The sequence below is a fragment of the Antechinus flavipes genome, chromosome 5, assembly GCF_016432865.1.
Source record: "Antechinus flavipes isolate AdamAnt ecotype Samford, QLD, Australia chromosome 5, AdamAnt_v2, whole genome shotgun sequence".
NCBI lineage: Eukaryota > Metazoa > Chordata > Mammalia > Dasyuromorphia > Dasyuridae > Antechinus > Antechinus flavipes.
The window spans coordinates 242070440-242096178 of record NC_067402.1 but is presented as its reverse complement, the minus strand read 5'-3'; the positions used below and the strand labels follow the sequence as shown (position 1 = coordinate 242096178).

At 34.6% G+C, this 25739-nt stretch overlaps 1 protein-coding gene across 5 annotated transcripts in view; it reads left to right on the top strand.

Moving 5' to 3' along the window:
* The window catches only part of OSBPL8 (oxysterol binding protein like 8), a 224415-nt gene that overhangs the window by 7417 nt on the left and 191259 nt on the right, over positions 1-25739 (top strand). The window contains exons 3-4 of one of the 5 annotated variants that reach the window (XM_052001509.1): positions 11601-11690; positions 13826-13978. The exons of 3 other annotated variants lie outside the window; for them this stretch is intronic. The gene's annotated coding sequence lies outside the window, so the exon portion shown is untranslated. The remainder of the gene's footprint in view (positions 1-11600; positions 11691-13825; positions 13979-25739) is intronic. One more of the 5 variants, XM_052001510.1, reaches the window with a different exon arrangement.

Below are 25739 nucleotides of genomic sequence, written 5' to 3'. Positions count from 1 at the left end.
CTTCCAGGGAGAGAAATGTACTCATGACATATTTGTAAAGTTAAATATTGTGAGGACTGAGTTAGCACCCTGAAAACCTTAGAATCAGCCAGAGTCAGGATAAGCAAAAGTCCTTGGTCTTTATTCTTGGTCTTTAGGGGTAGAAGGGAATTGGATGGACACAGGATCTCCACTACCTTCCTTCTCTCTTCCTCCACTGCCAAAATCCCTCTGGCCTGTCTTACTCCATCCCCTAGTCCCTCTTAATTCTTTCTATACACCAAAGGATTGAACCAGCATAGAATAGTGGGAAGGGCCATTTTCCAACCATATTCTAATAGAGTATTATCCAATAAGTAATTAGCCTTAAATGCTCTGTTGTCCAAGTACATCTACTCAGAGTTTAAGCCCCTTACATCTCCCTCGTTCTTTTGTTTTAGAACACAGGTGGTCATGCCATCTCCGACTTCTCAGGGAGGTGAGAACCCCAAAAAGGAAGTGATCATGCCTTCCCTGACTTCACGAAAGGATTCTAGTCTTTTCAGAATAAACAAAATTTGTTTTGCTTCTTTTTTTTCCTTCCTGATATAATCTTCTCTCTTAACCTTCTATTCTATCACCCTTTTTCTTGTTCTTTGATGTATTTCTACAACAAGATTGTGTATTTGTGACCCTTTGTTTTAGATAGGAATGATGCTCATTTGATGTTGGGTGACACAGTGGATGGAGTGTTGGGCCTGAATTTAGGAAAACTCATCTTCTTGAGTTCAAATCTGCCCGCGGACATTTACTGTCAGTGTGATCCTGGACAAGTTACTGTACAAGATAACTGTATAAATATGTATACATATATTGTATTTAACATATACTTTAACATATATAACATGTATTGGACTACCTGCCATCTAGGGGAGGAGGGGAAAAGTTGGAACAAAAGGTTTTGCAAGTGTCAATGTTGAAAAATTACCCATGCGTATGTTTTGTAAATAAAAAGCTATAATTTTTTAAAAAAAAATGATCTGCAGAAGTAAGTGGTATCCTTGCCAAAAAATCCTAAAGGAGTGAGACACAAGCAAAACAACTGAACAACAAACAGCAAGACTCTGTCCTTCATTTCATATTTGCATACTCTTATACAGATTATGAAAACTACCAAATCCTACTGCTTGTCCTTTTTACAATATTCCTTAGGTGAGATCCTTTTGGATCTTTGAGATGTAGAATGGTCCATCTTTAGGCCTCCTGTGGCATTTCAGAGCAGAGGTGTTTAAATTAATGGGTTTTTTTTGCCCAAGAATATCTCCCAATATGATTTTGAAGAAGTGAATTTATCTGCTGTTTTTTTATTTTAGGGTCTAGTACCATTTTTAGAAATTGAGAATTTCTGTATCATTCTTTATTTAAAAACTCTGCCTCTAAATATGTATGCCTCTTTCCCCTCAACTGCAAAGTGTTACAAAAACTGCAAAAATGTTACAAAGTCTTTTTATGTTTTATAATTACATGAATCAATTTCTTGGTGTGAGCCAGTATGTTTTATGCTTTGTTATATTTACAGCTTCATGTACTATAGAGATACCTTAAACTTGAATTATGCCTCTCAGGCAATTTGAAATTCATAGCTACCATCAAGATTGATAGTGAATGTGAAAGCATTTTTGGAAACTTTAAAACATTGTACAAATATAAGCTATTTCCATAGCATCATGAAACTTTGATATTTGAAGAGACTATAGAGGGTATGCTGTATTCTCTAAGTACTTTCTTTACCAAGTATACTCCCCTATTATAACTTTCAAAGGATAATCTCTTAGTCTTTTTTCCCCAAAAAACAGGATTAAATGACTTGCCCAGGACTACATAGTAAGTATCAAGTATCTGAATATGAATTTGAACTCAGGGGCTGACTCTAGGGCAGGTATTCTATTTCTTGTTTCATCTAGTTGCATCAATTATTTAATCTATGAAGTTCTTCAGTAACTGAAAAATCATTGCTATTTATCTTTATAAGATATAGCTTTAATTCTTAAGAAACTTATTTATCTTAAATCACTAGTCTATACCTAACAGTGCTCCTAGGGCCCCTCAGAACAACAATCTTCTCCTCCTCCTCTCTCCCAAATATTTCCTGTTCCTTTAAACATTCATAATTAAAATTCTTTCCCCCCTTAAATATTTCCTGTTCCTTTAATCATTCATGATTAAAATTCTCGTTATTGTTGTCTTCTGGTATTTAAACATCTAGAGAATATAACGAATAGTATTGAATCTGGAGTCAGGATGACCTGAATTTATATTCTTCCTCAGACTCTTGCTGCCTGTGTGACTCTGGGTAAGTCACTTATCTCTCTGGGCCTTAATTTCTTTCTTTCTTTCTTTTTTTTTTATTATAGCTTTTTTATTTACAAGTTATATGCATGGGTAATTTTACAGCATTGACAATTGCCAAACCTTTTGTTCCAATTTTTCCCTTCCTTCCCCCCATCCCCTCCCCAAGATGGCAGGTTGACCAATACATGTTAAATATGTTAAAGTATAAATTAAATACAATATAAGCATACATGTCCTAACAGTTGTTTTGCTGTACAAAAAGAATCAGACTTTGAAATAGTGTACTATTAGCCTATGAAGGGAATCAAAAATGCAGGCTTACAAAAATACAGGGATTGGGAATTTTATGTAGTGGTTCATAGTCAGCTCCCAGAGTTCTTTTGCTGGGTGTAGCTAGTTCAGTTCATTATTGCTCTATTGAAACTGATTTGGTTCATCTTCATTGTTGAAGAGGGCCACGTCCATCAAAATTGATTATCATATAGTATTGTTGAAGTATATAATGATCTTCTGGTCCTGCTCATTTCACTCAGTATCAGTTCATATAAGTCTCTCCAGGCCTTTCTGAAATCCTTCTGCTGGTCATTTCTTTTTTTTTTTTTTTTTTTTTAAATTTAATTTTTATTTAATAATTACTTTATATTGTCACTCGTTTCTGTTCCGATTTTTTTTTCCCTCCCTCCCTCCCTCCACCCCCTCCCCTAGATGGCAAGCAGTCTTTTATATACTGGATATGTTGCAGTATATCCTAGATACAATATATGTTTGCAGAACTGAACAGTTCTCTTGTTGCGTAGGGAGAATTGGATTCAGAAGGTATAAATAACCCGGGAAGAAAAACAAAAATGCAGATAGTTCACATTCCTTTCCCAGTGTTCTTTCTTTGGGTGTAGCTGCTTTTGTCCGTCATTTATCAATTGAAACTCAGGTCTCTTTGTCAAAGAAATCCACTTCCATCAAAATATGTCCTCATACAATATCGTTGTCGAAGTGTATAATGATCTCCTGGTTCTGCTCATTTCACTTAGCATCAGTTCATGTAAGTCTCGCCAGTCCTCTCTGTATTCATCCTGCTGGTCATTTCTTACAGAACAATAATATTCCATAACATTCATATACCACAATTTACCCAGCCATTCTCCAATTGATGGGCATCCATTCATTTTCCAGTTTCTAGCCACTACAAACAGGGCTGCTACAAACATTTTGGCACATACAGGTCCTTTCCCCTTCTTTAGTATTTCTTTGGGATATAAGCCCAATAGAAACACTGCTGGATCAAAGGGTATGCACAATTTGATAATTTTTTGGGCATAATTGTGCTGGTCATTTCTTACTGAACAATAATATTCCATAATATATATATACCACAATTTGTTCAGCCATTCTCCAATTGATGAGCATCCACTCAGTTTCCAGTTTCTGGCCACTACAAAGAGACCTGCCACAAACATTCTTGCACATATGGGTCCCTTTCCCTTCTTTAAGATCGCTTTGGGATATAAGTCTAGTAATAACACTGCTAGGTCAAAGGTATGCCCAGTTTGATAAGTTTTTGAGCCTAGTTCCAAATTGCTCGCCAGAATGACTGGATGTATTCACAATTCCACCAGCAATGTATTAGTGTCCCTGTTTTCCCACATCCCCTGCAACATTCCACATTATCTTTCCTTGTCTTTCTAGCCAATCTGACAGGTGTGTAGTGGTATCTCAGAATTAATTGTCTTACTTTGCATTTTTCTGATTAATAATGACTTGGAGCCTCTTTTCATATGGCAGAAATAGTTTCAATTTCTTCGTCTGAGAATTGTGTGTTCATATCCTTTGACCATTTATCAATTGGAGAATGGCTTGATTTCTTATAAATTACGAGTCAATTTTCTATATATTTTGCAAATGAGGCCTTTATTAGAACCTTTGACTGTAAAAATGTTTTCCCAGTTTATTGCTCCCCTTCTAATCTTGTCTGCATTCGTTTTGTTTGTATAAAAACTTTTCCATTTGATATAATTAAAATTTTCTATTTTGTGATCAATAACGATCTCTAGTTCTTCTTTGGTCATAAATTATTTCCTCTTCCACAGGTCTGAGAGGTTGCTCTTCCAATTTATTTATAATCTCATTCTTTATGCCTAGGTCATGAACCCATTTTGTGGGTCTTACTGTCTTAATTTTGAAATAAGAGTTGCATTGGATGGCCTCTAAGGGGCTTCCTCAACTCATAAGTCTATGATCCTTTAATGCAATTTGTTCATTAGCTTTCCTAAAATATTCTAGATGTGTTTTAAACCAGGGTAAACTATAGAGGAATAATTGTTTTCCTTGCATTGGAAGCTATTATGTGTCCTTCCTAAATTTATATTTGCTTTGTTGGAATGCTTCAACCTTTTCCATCACATTTCATACTTTATTTGGATTTCTTACAAATAGGATTGAGTGCTTAACCTTTATATTAGAATTGCAAAACTTGAGAAGTTCAACTCTAAAAAGTTTTGAATTCAATGGGTTGGATGACTGTTAGAAATATATATATTTTTAAATGTAAGAAAACAAAATAAATATTAAAATAATTTATAAGAGATATTTATGCACACATATATATGTGTACATATCAGTATGCATACACATTCCTATATTTATGTGTATAACTAAACCTTTCAACAGACATTTTTTGTTTTGTTTTCCATATTTGAAATTATGGTGTTATTTTTGATTTTTCTACTTTCTTGCTTTCTCGTAGTGTTACTTGAGTCTGCCTACCTGATATTGGTCTGTTGTATTTTTTCCTTCCTCTTGATTCCTACTAGCATCTGATATTACTGACATTAGACTGTTGCAGCTATTTTACTTCTCTTATTACACATGTATCCTGTTAATTGGTCTTGTTGCTTTAAGCCTTTGCTCACTCCAGTCTATTCTTCACACAAATGTTCAAGTGGGTCTGTTCCTGTCACTCCTGTTCATTAAGCCCCCCGGTTTCTTTATTTAGCTTTGAAGACGCCTCATAACTTGACTTAAATCTATCTGTCCAACCTTAATGTATATTATTCGCTTTGTCTTGTTAAATAATGAAGCCAAACTAGCCTTCTGCTGTTTTTCTCAAATGATACCCATTTTGGGGTTTTCATACTGTCTTCTCCTCAAGCCTGAAAATGTCTTCTACTCCTTTAGAATTCTTAATTTCTTTAAACATTTTATTCATGGCTTTTATTCACAAACTGTGGTTTGTGAACCCATATGGAATCTTGTAACCCAATGTTGGGGTTACAAAATTATAATTTATTATCAGCAAAGGTTTGATTTGTACACCTATTTTATATACGTGCTCTCTCTTCCCCTCTTCCCCTCCAGGTCACTTGGGCAAAAACGTGTCATGAGGGGAAAGGTTAAGAAACTGTTCTACAGGAAACCTCTCCTTTATCTTTCCTTCTCTTATCTTTCTGCCTTTCATCTCCAAAGATAAGTTTACTTTGTATTTATTTTGTATGTATTTAGTAACTGCTTTTTAGATGTTAAGGATTAGAGCTGTTTCATTTTTGTCTTTTTTTCTGAGCATTGTATTTGGCACATACAAGTATTGTTTTTGATTGATTTTCTAACCGGTCTTCTTGCCTGTACTCTATGCCTTCTAATAAACATATCCTTTATTTTACTGTCAGACTCATGTTCCTTAGGCATAGATGTGCTTTTACATCTTACCCTCTCCTCTATATATGGAATTTACTTGTTCCCTATCTTGGCTCTTTAATTCCTTCTGATAGCCCAGATCAAATGCCAGATGCACTAAGTAAATGTCATCATCTCTCAGACTTGATATATCATTTAGTTTTGTGTACCACTTGGTTGCGTTTTTATTGTGTTTGCATTGGTATTTCCTATAAAAACTCTGTAAGGACAGGCACAAACATTTAAGCTTTCCTTTAATAATTCTGTTGGTTCTTTATTCATGATAGATATTTATTAAATACTTTGAATTTAACTTTTTTATTACAAATGACCGCTGACTTAAAATTTTTTTTTCCTTCCATCTTTTTTTTTTTTTACCAGTAGTACACGAAAGACAAGAAAATGTGGTAGAGGCCAAGCTTTAAAATCAAGTACTAGTTAATATATTTCTAATCCATTATTTTTGGTTTTCATACTCCATCTTCAGCAGAGGTTTTGTCATAATGGAAAAGAATCTATCTACAGCTTTGGAATTTTGAAAATCATTGACCTGGATCTTACTGGTAGGAAGTTGGTATTTAGTGTGATTGAAAATTACATTTCATTATATATAGTTGTGTATAAGCTATAAATAACAACAGCACATTTCTTTAGAGATGGGTTTTGGTCCTAGGGTAGTTTAACATTTAATTAGTTATTAGGATGGTGGAATAAAGAAAGGGGAGGGAAGGGAAGGGTAAGAGGGAAGGAAAGGAAAGGAGAGTAAAGAAAAAGAAAGGAGAGGAAAGGAAAGGAAAGGAGAAAGGAAAGGAAAGGAAAGAACTTGTGTATGGTCACACAGCTAGGAAACAAATGTTAAGTGTTTGAGGTCACATTTGAACTCAGGTCCTCCTGACTTCAGGGCTGGTGCTCTATCCACTGCGCCCCCTAGCTGCCCCGTAGATGCTTTATAAATACTTATTCTCTCCCTTTTTCTAGTTCTTTCTCTTTGTGGAGTTGAACCATGTGAAATCAGGCCAGAGTAAACAGAGCATGTACTATTATGAATTTGAAATAAACTTTCTAGTAGCCAGATCTTTTTAGTTCTATATATTTAGTTCTTGGTTCTATTATTTATCAGATAACTTAAAAATGAATTGAGCAAAAAAACCGAATGGCTGAAAAACAGGCAATGAACTATATTCTTGCTATAGACCATTCCTGAAATGACAAATAGCGGTTTTTTGTTAGATTGCTTCATTTTTAACTGCACCATATGAGCTAGTATACTCTAAATCTTTCTTTATGTTTTTATAACACAAGTAATTACTTTCTCACAGATCTGTTTTGTATTTTCCTTTTTTTTTTTGTCTTTTTTTCCCCCTTTGGTTCATCATTATTGACATCAACAGTTTACCTTTATTCCCTCTGGCAAGTAGTTTATTTCATAAATAAAATTCAGAAGCATCAACCATCATTGATTAAATTGATTTTATTGATGAATTGATGAAAAATTGATTAAAGAAACTCTAATGTAAACTATGGGTGACAATTACCTTCAAGCTTTGTTTTAAAAGTTATTTTTATTTTTTTAACATTTGAATTTTGAATTCCAAATTTTCTCTTCAGCTCCTTATCCACTTTGAGAAGGCAAGTAGTATGATATGTGAAACCATACAGAACATTTGCATATTAGCCATGTGGGGAAAAAAAAGTGAAAAAATGTTTGAATTTGCATTCATTCTCTCCCTAAAGTTGGATAGCATTTTTCATCATGACTCCTTTGGAATTGTTGTGGATCATGTATATTATTACAATAGTTAAGTCTTTCACAGTTGATCATTATTACAATGTTGCTATTACTATAGACAACATTCTTCTAGTTCTCATTCTACTTTGAATCAGCTTATATAAGTCTTCTGGGTTTTTCTTAAACTATCCTGCTCATTTCTTATGGCACAATATTTCATCAGTCATATTACCACAGCTTCAGCCAACAGTGTTCAGCCATTTCCCAGCTGATGGACATTGCCTCAATTCCCAATTCTTTAGTTCTACAAAAAGAACTGCTATATATATATATATATATATATATATATATATATATATATATATATATATATCCTTTCCCTTTTTCTTTGCTCTCTTTGGAATACTGACCTATTAATTGCATTGCTGGGTCAAAGGGTAAGCAGTTTTACAATCTTTGCACAGAGTTCCAAATTGTTCTCTGGAATGATTGGACCAGTTAACTTCACCAGTAGTGTATTTGTTGTTGTTAAGTCATTTTCAGCTTGATGTTATTCTTTGTGACTCTGTTTTGTGTTTTCTTGGCAAAGATACTAGAATGGTTTGCCATTTGCTTCTCCAGTTCATTTTACAGATAAGGAAGCAGAGGCAAACAGGATTAAATGATTTTCTCAGAGTCACACAATAAATTTCTGAGACCAAATTTGAAGATATCTTCCTGATTGCAGTCCTGGAAAACTCTACTATGCCACTTAGCTGCCCCAACTGTGCATCAACATATGTCATTTCCCTTTTCTCTCATGTTAGCCAGTTTAATGTGTGAGGTGGTATCTTGCAGTTGTTTTAATTTGTGCTTCTCTAATTAGGGCTGGAGAGTATTTTTCATGTGATTATAGATGGCTTTTATTTCTTCTAAAAACTGCTTATTTATGTCCTTTAATCATTTTTTAGTTGAGGAATAGCTCTAATTTTTATAAATTTGGCTCAATTTCCTATATATTTGAAAAATGAGACTTTGAAACTTATAATTCTCTCCCCTCCTGTTTTCCTTATAATTTTGACATTGATTTGCACGTTGATTTTGCAAAATGTTCATGTAATCAAAATTAGCCATTTTGCTTATTTGGTCTTATATTTTACTTACATATAGATTTGACAGTTAAGTTTTTCCATGCTTTTTTTTATGTTTGTTATAAACTGAAAATCATGTATCCATTTTGATCTTATCTTTGTATACGGTGTGAGATGTTGGCGTATGCCTACTCTCTGCCAGATGACTTTCTATTTTTCCTAGCATTTTTTGTTGAAAGTTCTTCAATTTTAAGATTTCGATACTAAATTAGTATTGTCATTTATATCTACATTATGTACTTAGTCTAGTCCACTGATCCATCATTTTATTTTTTAGTCAGTGTTATTGTTTTAATGATTACCACTTTATAATATAGTTTTAAATGTGTATGGCTAGGCTGCCTTCATATTTTCTTTTCATTGACTTCCCTTGATATGCTTAATCTTTTGTTCTTTTAGATAAATTTTGATACTTTTCCTTAGCTCTATAGCATAATTCTTTGGTAGATTGATTGGTTGCATTGCATTTTTAAATTGATTTAAATAGAATTGTTGTTTTATTATATTAGGCCTACCCATTAGTAATTAGTATTTTAGCAATTGTTTATATCTGTTTTTATTTGTCTGAAAAGTGTTTAGTAATTGTGTTCATATATATGTATATATATATATAGCATCAATATTCATTAGGGAGATTGGTCTATAATTTTCTTTCTCTGTTTTCAACCTACCTGGTTTAGGTATCAGTACCATGTCTGTGTCATAAAAGGAATTTGGTAGGACTCCTTCAATCCCTATTTTTTCAAATAATTTATATAGCATTGGGGTTAATTATTCTTTAAATGTTTGGTAGAATTAACATGTAAATCCATCTGGTCCTGGGGATTTTTTCTTAGGGAGTTGATTAGTAGCTTGCTCTATTTCTTTTTCTAAGATGGGACTGTTTAACCAGTTCATTTCTTCCTCTGTTAATCTGGGCAAGCTATATTTTGAAGGTATTCTTAAGTTATCAAATTTATTGGCATAAAGTTGGGAAAGTAACTCTTAATTATTGCTCTAATTTCATCTTCATCAGTGGCGAGTTCTCCCTTTTCATTTTTAAGACTAACAATTTGATTTTCCTCTTTTCCTTTTTTAAATCAGATTTACTAAGGGTTTGTCTATTTTGTTGTTTTTTCCATAGCACCAACTCTTAGTTTTATTAATTAATTCAATAGTTTTTTTACTCTCAATTTTATTAATCTCTCCTTTTATTTTTTGAATTTCAAGTTTAGTGTTTGACTGGGGTTTTTAATTTGTTCCTTTTCTAGCATTTTTAGTTGCAAGCCCAATTCATTGACCTTCTCTTTCTCTATTTTATGCAAGAGATATAAAATTTCCCCTTATTACCACTTTGGCTGCATTCCACACATTTTGGTATGATGTGTCCATTATTTTCATTTTCTTGGGTGAAGTTATTAATTATGTCTTATGATTTGCTGTTTCACCCAATCATTCTTTAGTATAAAATTATTTAGTTTCTAATTATTTTTTGGTCTGTTTTCCTCTGGCTTTTTATTGAATGTGATTTTCATTGTATCATGGTCTGAAAACGATGCATTTATTATTTCTGCTTTACTGCATTTGAGTTTGAGGTTTTTATGCCCTAATATCTGGTCAATTTTTATATAGGTTCCATGAACTGCTGAGACCATATTTGAACTCGGGTCCTCCATACTTCAGGGCTGGTGCTCTATCCACTGCACCACCAGGCTGTCCCTCTGTGATATCTTTATTCAAGGACCTTGCATTTGCTAGTAGAAATGTTTAAACTTATAGTTTAAAATATATTGGATTTTATTGACATGCAGTAAAATGAGGAGGATGCAGTTTTCTCTGAAGAACATTTTTTGGTTTTCTTATTTTGTCTCTCTTAAGACTTTTTGTGGGGTACAAGAACGCCAAAGAAACAACATAACATTTTATCATGTTTTCCTTTAACTTAAAATCAAAGATAAGCTCACATTTTAAAGAACATTTAAACAATTTTTGCTTTTGTTTCTAAATTTAAATTTGTTTACTAGTGTAACCAAATGCTAAAACTGTTGTTCTTGGTGTCAAACTCAAGTAGAAATGACCTTTCAGATTGGATATTAATTTAAGAAAACTACAAATTAACTTTATCGTATTTTTGTTTATTTTGTTAAGCATTTTCCAATTACATTTTAATTTGATTTAGATATTTTTAGAAGTTCTGCAAGCAGTATCCAGCCTGTGGTATGTCTTTGACACTTGTGGTGTAGATGTTAGTTTTCTGTAGAGCTGAAGATTTAAAATTTTGAGTTGCAATACATTTTTTTCTTAAATATTAGCCACGTCTCAAGATTTCAAAAGATCTCTGTTGTCACTGGTGTAAGATATATGCTCATTCCCTACACTAACACAAAAATACGCTAACACACACTTAATGGTGTCACTTTAAAATGGATTTTATTTTCCAGGCCCAAAGTTTCCATTTCTTTACCGTTGTCATAAATTGCACTATTGTTTCTCCCTTTGTACACATTTATGTATTCAGAATACTCACTTATATAACAGCTTAAATGTTTTTTTAAACTGAGCTTGGCTACAAATTTGAGTCTTCAATTTATGTGAAGCTTTGTGGAATACTTTCTCCTTGTATTTGTGTGCTAAAGAAGTTCCTCCTCCTGGGGCATGCTCCCCTGCTTTTGGGTATTGTTTAGTGGTGTTGAGATTGCAGACCTTTTTCTTGTTCTTTCTGCTGATGCTCATACAACTTCTCAGCTATCTGATTCTTAATTTAGTACGTTGATTATTTTTTGCAGTTATCAAAGATCTTCTGCTTGTCTTCATCAATTCTGCCGTGGATTTTCTCATTCTTACTGTAACCTTCATGTTAAAAGCATAAGATTCAGGTGAGTTCTTGCTGCAGCAGCAAATAGCTTTCTACTTTTTGAAATAGATGCAAAGATATTTTTCAACATACATCCTTGTAAAACCTTGTATTCCAAAATTTTCTTCTTTCCTCCTCAATGCCCCTTCCGTAGACAGTAGTAATCCAGTGTAGGTTAAACATATGTGGTTCTTCTATACATATTTCCACATTTATCATGCTGCACAAGAAAGATCAGAAGGGGGGAAAATAAGAAAAAAACAAGCAAGCAGTCAGCAAAAAAGTGAAAATACTGTGATCCTGTCCCAATGGACCTCTCTCCATTAGCAGATGGCTCTCTCCATCATAAATTGGCCTGAATCACCTTCTTTCTTACCACTGAAGAGTGCATCTTTTAAGTCAAGTCCATGGAGACATCCACTTGGGTGAGAATAACTAAGATACATGGTCAACCATTTCATTGCTGAGTACTAACAAAAAAAGCACATCTGCCAACTGCACTCTGCTTGCAAATATAAAAAAGTAGCTTTTCTTGCAGTATCCAGAACAGAATTGAGACTGATTCTCTATTGACTTATCTCTCCCTTGTGCTCATTTTGAAAAGCTAAATAATGACCTCTTTTAAGGTAAAAAATAGACCCCCCATGGAAAATTTTGGTTCTAAAGCATTCTTAACATCATCTTAGTGGATGGTTGAAAAAAGCCAAGTCCATCACAGTTGATCATAACATAATCTTGTTGTTATGTACAGTGTTCTCTTGGTTCTATTCACTTCACTTAGCATCAGTTCTTCTAAGTCTCTTCAGGCCTTTCTGCTGATTGTTTTTCATAGCATATACCATAACTTATTCAGCTATTCTTCAACTGATGGGCTTCCACTAAGTTTCTAGTTCCTATGTGGGTCCTTTTCCCTTTTTTATGATCTCTTTGGGATACAGTTTCTCTTTGCTTCTAATTTTCATTTTTGTATTTCTCAGTTTTCTGTACCAGATGCTCAAATACCTTTTTTTGTACAGGTAGTTTGACATTGATGGAAAAATGTACTCTTCTCCACTGTTAGATGTTACCATAATTTCAGGAATGTCCTTGGGACAGGAGAAATTCTTTTGAGCTCAAACTTGCCAAGCCATTGGTTATTCTTCATAAACCAGCATATCAAGCTAGTTGAACTTGCTGATGATAAGGTTTCTGTTTACTTGGTAAGAATGGTGTGGTATTGCATTTGATCAGAATTGTCCATACTCTTCCAACAATTTCAATATCACATGCGCATTCCCAAATGTATCATGGCAGCCTGGACTATTGCATTATAAACTTTGGCCTCATCAGGATTGATAACTCTTGTTGCGCTCCCTGCCATTGAGGAAGTCCTGCAGACTTGGAAAACTTGGAAACTTGCATCTTGGAAATACATGTGGAACCATCCAATAAAATGATGTCATGAATACTTTGGGACCAAAAATTTCTATGGGGGTGTCTGTTGTTCTATAGGAAGGGGTCATTATTTAGCTTTTCAAAATGGGCACAAGTAAGAGAGATATAAAAGTCAATACCTTCATAAAGGGAATCAATTTTATATTAGTCTGGGTACTACAAGAGAAGCCATCCTTTGTAGGTTTGCAAGCATTATATAGTTGGCATATGTGCTTTTTTGTTTGTACTTAGAAATGAAATGGTTGATCATGTATCAAAGTTCTTTCCACCCAAGTTGGGGTGTCCCCAGCTATGGACTTGACTTGGAAAATATTCTCTTTAGTGATAAGAATGAAGACAATCACTTTGAAGGTCAAAGGTCAATACATTTCTCTCCTTTATTTTTAAATTAAAGCTTTTTATTTACAAAGCATATGCATGGATAATTTTTCTAATATTGACTTTTGTATAACCTTTTGTTGCAAATTTTCCCGTCCTTCCCCAATCCCTTCCCCCATGTGCCAGGTAGTTCAATATGTTAAATATGTTGAAATACATGTTAGATCCGATATGTGTATCCATATTTATATAGTTGTCTGATTGCACAAGAAAAATCAGATCAAGAAGGAAGGAAAAGAAAAACTGAGAGAAAAAAACAACAATGCAAGCAAATAATAAGAAAGAGTCAGAATACTATGTTGTGTTCCACCCTCTGTTCCCATGGTTCTCTCTCTCTGGGTGTAGATGGTTTTCTTCATCACTGCACAAGTGGAACTGGTTTGAATCATCTCAATGTTGAAGAGAGCCACATCCATCAGAGTTGATCATCATATAGTATTGCTGTTGCCATGTATAATGATCTCCTAGTCCTGCTCATTTCACTCAGCATCAGTTTATGTAAGTCTCTCCAAGCTTTTCTGAAATCATACTGCTGGTCATTTCTTATCGAACAACAATATTCCATAATATTCATATACCACAATTTATTCAGCCATTCTCCAGTTGATGGGCATCTACTCAGTTTCCAGTTTCCTGCCACTACAGAGAGGGCTACCACAAATAGTTTTGCCCATGTGGGTGCCTTTCCCTCTTTTAAGATCTCTTTGGGGTATAATCCCAGTAGAAAAACTGCTGGATCAAAGAGTATGAACAGTTTGATAACTTTTTGAGCATAGTTCCAAATTGCTCTCCAGAATGTTTGGATCTGTTTACAGTTCTCCCAACAATATATCAGTGTCCCAGTTTTCCCACATCCCCTCTAACATTTGTTATCTTTTCCTGTCATCTTAGCCAATCTGACAGGTGTGTAGTGATAGTTCAGTTGTCTTAATTTGCATTTTTTAGATCAATAGTGATTTGGAACACCTTTTCATGTGACTACAAATAGTTTCAGTTTCTTTATCCGAAAATTGTCTGTTATCTTTTGACCATTTATCAATTGGAGAATGGCTTGAACTGTTATAAATGGTCTTATCTTTGTATATGGTGTTAGGTGTGGGTTTATGCCTACTTTCTGCCCTACTAGTTGACAATTTTCCCAGGAGTTTTTGTCAAACAGTGAATTCTTATCCCAAAAGTTGGGGTCTTTGTGTTTGTCAAACACTAGATTGCTATAGTTATTGACTATTTTGTCCTGTGAACCTAATCTATTCCACCAGTCTATTTCTTAGCCAATACCAAATGGTTTTTTATTTATTTATTTATTTTTATTTTTATCTTTTTAAATTTTTATTTAATGATTACTTTATATTGACAACATTATCCCTTGCATTCGTTTCTTTTCCGATTTTTTCCCCTCCCTCCCTGCACCCCCTCCCCTAAATGGCAAGCAGTCCTTTATATGTTGGATATGTTGCAGTATATCCTAGATACAATATATGTTTGCAGAACCGAACAGTTCTCTTGTTGCATAGGGAGAATTGGATTCAGAAGGTATAAATAACCTGGGAAGAAAAACAAAAATGCAAATAGTTCACATTCATTTCCCAGTGTTCTTTCTTTGGGTGTAGCTGCTTTTGTCCATCATTTATCAATTGAAACTCAGTTAGGTCTCTTTGTCAAAGAAATCCACTTCCATCAAAATATGTCCTCATACAATATCGTTGTCGAAGTGTATAATGATCTCCTGGTTCTGCTCATTTCACTTAGCATCAGTTCATGTAAGTCTCGCCAGTCCTCTCTGTATTCATCCTGCTGGTCATTTCTTACAGAACAATAATATTCCATAACATTCATTTACCACAATTTACCCAGCCATTCTCCAATTGATGGGCATCCATTCATTTTCCAGTTTCTAGCCACTACAAATAGGGCTGCTACAAACATTTTGGCACATACAGGTCCCTTTCCCTTCTTTAGTATTTCTTTGGGATATAAGCCCAATAGAAACACTGCTGGATCAAAGGGTATGCACAATTTGATAATTTTTTGGGCATGAGGACCACTGCTTTATAATATAGTTTTAGATCTGGGACAGCTAGGCCACCTTCATTTGCTTTTCTCTTCATTAATTCCTTTGAAATTCTTGACCTCTTGTTCTTTCAGATGAATTTTGTTGTTAATTTTTGTAGTTCAGTAAAATAGGTTCTTGGGAGTTTGATTGGTATAGCACTAAATAAATAGTTTCGTTTAGGTAGCATTGTCATTTTTATTATGTTTGCTTGACCTATCCACAAGCACTTGATATTTTTCCAGTTGTTTAGATCTGACTTTATTTTCAGCACATTTCTCTTGGCACAGATCTTTTTTGTCAATGCCATAAATAGATAAGTAGCAGTTGGCTTGATGATTAGGAGCACATGCATATCAGTGATAGTTTCACCATTTTTGGTGGTCTTATACTAGGAATCCTTGAAGTGGCCTGATACTCTAATTCCAACATTTGTTAACAGTCTTCCCAAGGCAACAACAACAACAAATAGTTACTGCTGCATTGAGTAAGACCTTCTCCTTTTTCATTATTAAGAGCTGTAAAAAGAGTATTTAACACTGATTGGCTCAGTCTCTTGAAATCTGTCTCTAGTCTTTGCTTTATTGTTGTTTAGTTGTGCCTGACTCTTTGTGACCTCATTTTTAAAAAGATATTTTAACACATGAAGAAACAGTAACCCAGGGTTACAGCTAATAAATGTTTTACTAGATTTGAACTGAGAAAGATGAGTTTTTCATGATTCCAAGCCCAATACTATATCCATTGCACCACCTAGCAACTTTTTCAAAGTACATGAGTGGAAGAAAGAATCTATGGTTGCCCAGTAAGAAGCTGAAGAAAATTCCCTGGAATAACATGACCTTAACTCACACCCTGGCTTTCTGATTTGGAATCAGCTAGTAGGCTTTAATACAGATTGAGTGTGCTGCTAAATTATGCCTTGGAGAGATCAATTTCAGCTACTTCTAGCTGTTAGTTGTGCTTCTAACCCTTCTCTTTAGCTTGTCAACCACTTCTGTGATCTCTCCTGATCCTGAATGCTCGCTAGTTATCTGCCTCAAATTGGTGGGGTTGTGGAAAGATTTGGGAGGCCTTTCCCTCCCTGAATAACATACTTTTTTTTTGCAAAGTTCTTTTGAAAACTGATCTATCTCAACTTGCCCTTGAGCTTTTAAAGGTGTTGCTGGGGAGTAACAGGATTAGAAATCAGCTTTCCACCTGCACTTTATAACAATCACTCTTCTTTTCCAAGGAAATTCATTTCCCCCACCCCTCCTTAATCCAGATTCTTTTTTGCTATATTATAAAACCCATTATGGGAGGGGGGAAATGCCCTAATTTGGATAATTATTTCCCAATAGCTAGTCATCTTTTTCCCCCTCTTAGTTTAGAGTTTTTGCCTGCTATGAGAAGAGTTTCATTACTTATTTTTGTACATATGGGTCTTTCCCCCTTTTAAAAATCTCTTTGGTTACCCTCTCTTTTTAGCTCTTTTTACAACCCTGCTTTTAGTTGCTTACCTCTCATCTCATCTCTCCTTTGACCTCTGCAGTAGCCACTTTATGGTGTCTTTTAGACTTGATTCCATCCATACTACCCTCCTGCTTGAATATTCTTCATAATTCAAGGCCTGAGTATGTAATTTTTTAATGTGAAATCTTTCTTTAGCTCCTCATATAAAACTGTCTTCTTGGCCAGGCTTTTTCAGATGTTATCTGCTCCTCTTTACAACTTAAAAGCACTAAAGAAATGCAATCAATTGTTCATTTGTCATTCATCCCAGCATAATCAGACTATTTATCATACTCTTATCTTGTCCTGTCATTTTCCATTTTTTGTGCTTTTGTTCACTTTCTTTCCTGTTTTTTGGAATTATATCTCCCCACATTTCTGCTTCCTGAAATTTTTAAGGTTCAATTCCTTAAGGCTTCTTCCATCTAATCTTCCGCAACACTTTCTCCCAAACTATAATCTCATTTTTAGAGGAACAAAAGGTTTATTGATGTTTCTGTCATGTTGGCTTTCATTCCCTAGTGAGTCCCTTTTCTGTTGACCAGGCCCTTATAAAAAAGAAGTGCAGCTAAACAGTACTGTGTTTAACTTTTGCTCTATTCTCTACCAGTTGCCTGCCACTTCTCTGCTGAGAGAAATGTTTTTCACTGAAATGAAGATTGATGACTGCATTACAAATTATGTTTCCATCTTGAATCTCTTAGCACTGTGGACCTTTCTTAGCATATCTCTATATTTCTCTTATCCTTTCCCCCATGTAGTAAATGGTCATCTGCTTGAAGAAAATGAACTGCATTCATTGTTTGTTTTATGCTAATATCTTTTGTGACTTTCTATGCAGCAGTTACAAAGTAGTGGCTCTCATTTTATATAACATTTTGTGGTTTATTAAGAACTTTCCTCATGCCTTTGTATGGAAAGCATATTAAATAAAAAAATTAAACTTCAGAGAAATTTTTCTCTTGTCAGAAAACTAGTATCAGAATTGAAATGTGAACTTAGGTTTCCTGACTTCAAATTTACATTATTATTCAGTAAGCATGAATTAAATTGATTAGCTAAAATGTGACATGTTTAATATATATTGAAAAAAAGTCATTTATCTTTTAGATTTAGATGTAGTTATCTTGCTTTAGTTGTTTGCTTTCTTCCTTACTGATCTTTTTCATTTTGATCTATTACAATTCTTTTTGTTTCTGCCTTATTCTTCCTTGTAGTATAGATTGCCAGATCCTTAATCTGACCACTTTCTTTATTTAATCTGTATACAAATGTAACATTGAATCTTGGCTTTTTTAAACATTAAGAAATTTTTTTTTTTACTTTTTTGCTGAGGCAATTGGGATTAAGTGACTTGCCCAAGATCTCACAGCTAGGAAATGTTAAATGTCTGAGGTCAAATTTGAACTCAGATCCTCCACCTAGCTGCCTCCTTATGCTTTTCTATAAAATAAATTTCTATGATAAACTTTTGTTTTTCTAAATGTCCTACCTAAATGTCCTCTGCCCCTTCTCTTTCAGAGGGTCACCCCCTTACAAAAAAGAATATAAACAGTAGGGGAAAAAAGCAAAATTAATCAGTATACTAAAGAGTCGACATCTATAATGTTACACATTCATTCTTACACTTTTGTAAAGAAGAGTAAAGAGGTGCCTTCTCATATTTCCTTTTCTATGACCAAGTTATTTGCATTGCATTTTTTATCATTAATTGTAATCTTGCTTATTGTTTAACTATACTTAATTCACTTTTCACCAGTTCATGTAAATCTTTGCATGCTTTTCTATATTCGTCATATTCATGCTTGTTATAGTCCAATATTCTAATATGTTAATGTACCACAGCTTGATTAGATATTCATTTTTATTCCAGTTCTTTGCTCCCAACAGACAGGGCTCCACAGCACAAAGTACTATGAGGAGGTATCTTGGTGAAATCCAGACAATGTAAAAGCAAAAGGTTTTGGTAAAAATCTAGGTATTTAAAGAGTTGCCATAAATATTCTGGTCTGATATTTTCTTCTTATTCTTTGCTTCCTTTGAGTATATAGTTAGCCATGAGATCTTTGGTCAGGGGACATAGATAATAATTACAATTATTTTCCAGTAATGGGGTTTGGATTTTTTTTTTTTTTGATGGAGTGTTATTTCTATCATTAATTTGCATTAGTAGAAGTTTTGTGTATAGCACAAGGGAGATGATAGCCATGTGTTAGTATTTTGGGCATGATTATTTCAGTTTAGGCTTTTTAGGCTTGTTTTTCATCAGTTCAGGTGGGCAGAGCAAGGACCAGTAATAGACTGTGGTTTTTTAACTGCATTGTGAATTGAATCTGATAGCATTTCAGGAAATTTTTATATTCAGGAAATTTATATATAAAATGTTAGTGTTTTTATGATTTCCAAAAAACAATGATAGTTGTTTAGCAGTTGCTTAACTTTAACTGTTTGCAATTATTGCTGAAATAAAAGAACCAGACTTCACATGTAAGAGACCTAAATGGATGGTAGAAAATATTCAAATTTTCTTTTCTTTTCTTTTTTTCTTTTTAAAAAAACATTGAGAAGGGAAAAATTTTTTGTTTTACTAAATAAAAAAATATAATTTCATCTTTATATCCCTTTCTTATTTGAATTAGAAGCAAAAAAAAATTCTTCTAATTTGTTTATAATATCATTCTTTATGTCTAGATCATGAATCCATTTCAATCTTATCTTATTATATGGTATCAAATGTGAGTCAATGCCTAATTTCTGCCATATTAGTTTCCAATTTTCCCATCAGTTTTTGTCAAATAGTGAGTTCTTTTCCCCAAAACTGGGGTTTCTGGACTTGTTAAACACTAGATTGTGGTGTTTTTCTTCTTTAAAATAATGGTTCTCTCTGGGAGAAAGCAGGTTTCTTGGGGAGGTTTTCTGGAGGCAGCCTTAGTTGCATTTGAAAGTAATAATTGCTCCAAAATGCAGCCAGCTGATAAAATGCAAATGTTTATTTTCTCCTTCCGAAATAGCCCGGTTACTTTTTCTTAGTGGCCTATCTTTCTGCTTGGTTCCAAGAGCTCCCTCCTAATGTCTCCAAATCCAAAACAAAGGTTTGTCCGTCAGCCTCCAGCCAGCCAGGTGGAAAATGGAATAAATCTCTCTTGCCTCCTTCACTTGGGGCTCGGCTAGCTTTCTGGAGAGCCTTTCAGACCAGCTTAGTCTCAATGGGGGAAGTGCAGGAGCCCAGCCACCACAGTGGTGTGAGATAAAGTGAATCTGGTTGTGCCTCCGAGAGAGGGCTTCTTCTGAACTGACTTGACGTTCCCCTCTCAAGTCTTTTCAGCTGAACTCTCCCAGAGAGCCTCTGTTTCTTATATATGATCTCCTCTGAGAGAGAGTGGGATTATGGGTTTCTCCCAGAGTTCCCTCTGGCCCTGAGAGCTTCAAGAGAGGTGTGACTTCGGATATCTCATACTAAAACCATGAAATCTCCCAAACATGTGAACTCCAATGAGTAAAGGTATGAACAAAAGCACTGTATCAACTACATTGAGTTAACACTAGGATTCTAACATCTCCCTTGAGTTTGTTTCAAGTTGAGTTAACACTAGGATTCCAACGCTAGATTATACTATAATCATTGACTATATTTTGTCCTTTGAACCCAACCACTGATCAACTACTATATTTCTTAGCCAGTACAAAATGGGTTTGATGACCGCTGCTTTATGATAGAGTTTTAGATCTGGTACCGCTAGGCCACCATCATTTGCTTTTCTCTTCATTAATTCCTTTAAAATTCTTGACCTTTTGTTTTTCCAGATGAATTTTGTTAATTTTTCTAGGTCAGTAAAATAGTTTCTTAGGAGTTTGATTGGTATAGCACTAAATAAATAGATTAGGGAGTCTGTCATCTTTATTATATTTCCTTGACCTATCCACAAGCACTTGATATTTTTTCCCTTGCTTAGATCTGACTATTTGTGTGGAAAGTGTTTTGTAATTTTGCTCATATAATTCCTGACTTTCCCTTGGTAGATCGATTCCCAAATATTTTATACTATCAACATTTATTTTAAATGGAATTTCTCTGTTTCTCTTGCTGTTTGATTTTGTTAGTATTTATTTTGTATCCTGTAACTTTGCTAATGTGGATTTTTTCTAATAGTGTTTCAGTTGATTTTCTAGGGAACTTATCCCTTTCAACCTCTTTTTTTCCCCTTTTCCCAACGCATCCTCTTTTTTTTAAGACATAAATCAACTTAATCAATTTTAAGGAATTCAACACGAGCAAACTTTTTTTTTTAATTATAGCTTTTTATTTACAAGATATATGCATGGGTAATTTTTCAGCATTGATCCTTGCAAAACCTTCTGTTCCAACTTTTCCCCTCCTTCCTTCCACCCCCTCCCCTAGATGGCAGGTAGACCCATGCATGTTAAATATAATATATATATATTCATATCCATACAGTTATTTTGCTGCAAAAGAAAAATCGAACTTAGACATAAGGTAAAAATAACCTGAGAAGGGAATCAAAAATGCAAGCGGACAAAAACAGAGGGAGTGGAAATGCTATGTTGTGGTTCATACTCATTTCCTATAGCTCTTTCGCTGGATGTAGCTGCTTCTCTTCATTACTGAACAAATGGAACTGATTTGTTTCATCTCCTTGTTGAAGAGAGCCATGTCCATCAGAATTGATCATATAGTGTTGTTGTTGAAGTATATAATGATCTCCTGGTCCTGCTCATTTCACTCAACATCAGTTCATGTAAGTGTCTCCAGGCCTTTCTGAAATCATCTTGCTGGTCATTTCTTACAGAACAATAATATTCCATAACATTCATATACCATAATTTACCCACCATTCTCCAATTGATAGGCATCCATTCATTTTCCAATTTCTAGCCACTACAAAAAGGACTGCCACAAACATTTTTGCACATACAGGTCTTTTTATCTTCTTTAAGATCTCTTTGGGATATAAGCCCAATAGTAACACTGATGGATCAAAGGGTATGTACAGTTTAATAACTTTTTGAGCATAGTTCCAAATTGCTCTCCAGAATGGTTGGATTTGTTCACAATTCTACCAACAGTGCATCAATGTCTCAGTTTTCCCACATCCCCTCCAACATTCAGCATTATCTTTTCTTGTCATCCTAGCCAATCTGAGAGGTGTGTATCTCAGAGTTGTCTTAATTTGCCCAATGCATCCTTTAAACGTCTGGATATTATTTTTTTAGATGCTATTCTATCTTGTTGATTTCATATATATGTCTTCTATCTATACTCCTAATAAAGATAAAGTTCTCAGGAGTTACAAGTATTACTTTCCAAAAAAGGAATGCCAACAGTTTAACTTTATTGAATTTCTTATGATTTTTCTTTATGTTTACCTTTTATGCTTTTCTTGATTCTTGTATTTGAAAGCAAAAATTTCTGCTCAGTTTTACTGGTCTTTTCATCAGGAATGCTTGAAATTCCTGACTTCATTAAATGTCTATATTCCCCCGAAGGATTGTATTTAGCTCTGCTGCACAGGTAATTCTTAGTTGTGAATGTGAAATTTACTCAGTTTATGAGACTAGGCTTAAGTCACATGATCCCTGTTCTCAGAGCTGGAAGGTCAAACCCTAAGTCAGGGGTCCTCAAACTATGGCCTGCGGGCCAGATGCGGCAATTGAGGATGTTTATCCCCCTCTCCCAGGGCTATGAAGTTTCTTTTTTTAAAGGCCCACAAAGCAAAGGTTTTGTTTTTACTATAGTCCGGCTCTCCAACAGTCTGAGAGACAATGAACTGTCCCCCTATTTAAAAAGTTTGAGGACCCTTGCTAATAAGTCATTGAAGTTACAGGAAACAGACAACATTGGAGACCATTGGTCAAGGATAGTTACATCCTTTTAGTCTATCCAGTGAAAAGACGTAGGTCTTTTGCTATTTAAATCCTGAGAAGCCAGAAGCTTGTCAGGTTCCAGTGCATATGGTGGGAGGTGGGATGGCTTGTGTAATCTGGGGCTCTTCCTGCAGGGAAATAAATGCTCTTTTTGTACCCGAAGATATCTCTGATTAATTAATTTGAGGAAGGAGGCCTTGCACCTTTCCCACATAGTTGTGATCCTGTTTCCTTTGCCTTCCAGAGTATCATGTCAAGTCCTCTGATCCTTTAATGTAGAAGCAGCTAAATTGTATGTTATCCTGAATGTGGCTCTATAAAATTTGAATTGTTTCTTTCTGGCTTCTTGAATATTTTCTCTTTTCTCATATTTATGTGTTAATTAATTCATTTATTTATTTGCCATAGGCAAAGTTGATATAAAAATTTTTTTTTTCTAACACTTAGGCCATTTCTTTGTAACTCTTAACATTGTGGTAGAGCATATAGTAAATGTTTCAATGAGGTGGTCTATTGAGATAACAATGCAGAGATTTAGCAATCAGTTTTCTTTGCTTAGTTATATTTCTGAAAGCTTAAGTTTTTGATGTATTTAAGACCATTTAAAAACATGGGATGATTGTTCTTTTGTCTTTTTTTTTTTTTTAAACAATTTTGTGTAGCTGGAGACTGAGCATTTAGCAGTTATATCTTAAGGTTCTGAGTCTCATTTTCACTGTTCTATTAAAAAAAAATGCCTGGACAAAACTTCTATAATTTTTGCTTACAACTAAGAGAAACCTAGCAGAATCGAAATGGTTCAAAGTTAGCATTTTAATTAGGCAAACAACTTCTATAACTAATGGGAGACCTAGAAAAGGAAGAATAGGTAGAGATTCTTTTAATTTCACTTTGTTTAACCCTGTATCTTTGAAATTCAAAATTCCCCTCCATGTTTCTGTTTAGGGATTGTCCAAGTTTCTTAGGTCTTCTACATCTCCACATATCTCCACTACAACCTAACACATGAGTTCTATTGAGGAAAGCTAAGAAATGAGTCATTTTTCCCAGCCGAGGGCAACTTAGGAAGATAGACAGGGAAGTGTGTGGGCAATAGGGTAGGGGGCTTTCCAGGAGTGAGTGTGGATGTGGTAGTCCAGGAGAATTCCAGTTTCCAAGGATAGAAAGAGAACCAAGGATAGTGTACCAGAACATCAGAGCAGAAATATCCCAAGGGAACCTTGAATGAACACTTGAAGTAGAAATGGGTATCATTTTTGTCACTCATTATTACTTAGTTCTGGGACTTGGAGGGAAAGAAGCCGCTATGGATGGAGCACTAGGCTCTGCTGAGTAATGATGAACATAAAATAAATTCTAGAAACTTACTTATGTGGCTTTGAGAACAAGAGCAGAGTAGCGACTCAATTCTAACCTTTAAGTTTGCAGTGGATGAAGCATTCCAGGATACTGGAGCAATAAACACTTAAGTCAGAAAGAGATCCCAGCACTAGGAGCCATGTGTGTTTCAGCATAAGGGGCACAATGGTGACTCAATTTTAACCTTTAGTCTAGAACATAAGCTGAAAAAAATGAGGGCAGAAAGTCAAGATCAAATTGAACAATCCTAATTCTTCTTATATCAGCCCTTTGAATTCTTAAAGACAGCTCTCATTTACCCCTTGATTCTTCTTTTCTCTCCACTAACTCTGGTAAGTTCCTTCACTTGATCATCAAATGACCTTAAAGGCTATCACCACTTAATTACCCTCCTTCAGATACTCTCCAGTTTATCAAAGTCTTTTAAGGAAAGTGAATCCCACAACTGAACTTAATATTTCAAATGACTTCTCTGGGGGAAGAATTGGAAAATCACTTATCTATTCCTACAAGCTGTGCTCTCTTAATGCAACCCAGGATAGCATTCTTTTTTGGCTTCCACATCATATTAATAACTCAGTGAATTTGTAGTCCATATCTTCAGAATCATTTCCTAACCATCCTTCTTTATCTTGTTCTTTTTTTTTGTTACCAAGTATAAGACTACATACTTATCCCTGTTAAAGTTTATCTACTAGATTATGCTCAAGCTTGATGAGATTCTGTTGGAGACTGACTGTGTAGTTATCCCTCCCAGCTTTGTGTCATCTGCAAGTTTGATGAGTGTATTATTTATGTCTTTATTCAAATCATTTGGTAGATATGTCAAGCATCATAAGGCCCCAAGACTAGGTTTTTTTCCACAGGGGATTTTCTGCCATTTTGACATGGAAACCTTAGTAAATATTCTTAGAATATGAACATTCAATCAGGTTTGAATCTTTCTGATTGCTGTATTGTTTAGTTCATCTCTCCAAATATACAGTCCTATATTTCTTCTGCTCTTTGTAGCTAAAAGTCTTGGACTGTCTATAATAGGTGCCTCCACTTCTTTCCTTTTAACCCCTTAGAATCCAGATTTCAGTCTTATCATTTCACTAAAACTGCTCCAAAGTTGCTAATGATCTTTTAGTTGTCAAATCCATTGACTTCTTCTCTTTGACCTCTCTGCAACCTCTACTACTCTTTCCCCTTTTGATAATCTTTTCTTTCTAGGTTTTAGGAACACTAATGTCTCCAGGTTTCCACCTACCTTTCTGATTGCTCCTTCTCTTTTCTGGGAACTCCTTCTTTGTTCTACTTCACTTGATGATCAGCTCCCACAGATTTACTTATCTTTATGCTGACAATTTTCAATTTGTTCTACTTCACTTGATGATCAGCTCCCACAGATTTACTTATCTTTATGCTGACAATTTTCAAATCTACCTTTCCTGCTCCAAACAATATTGATCTCCAAACTGACAATTCCAA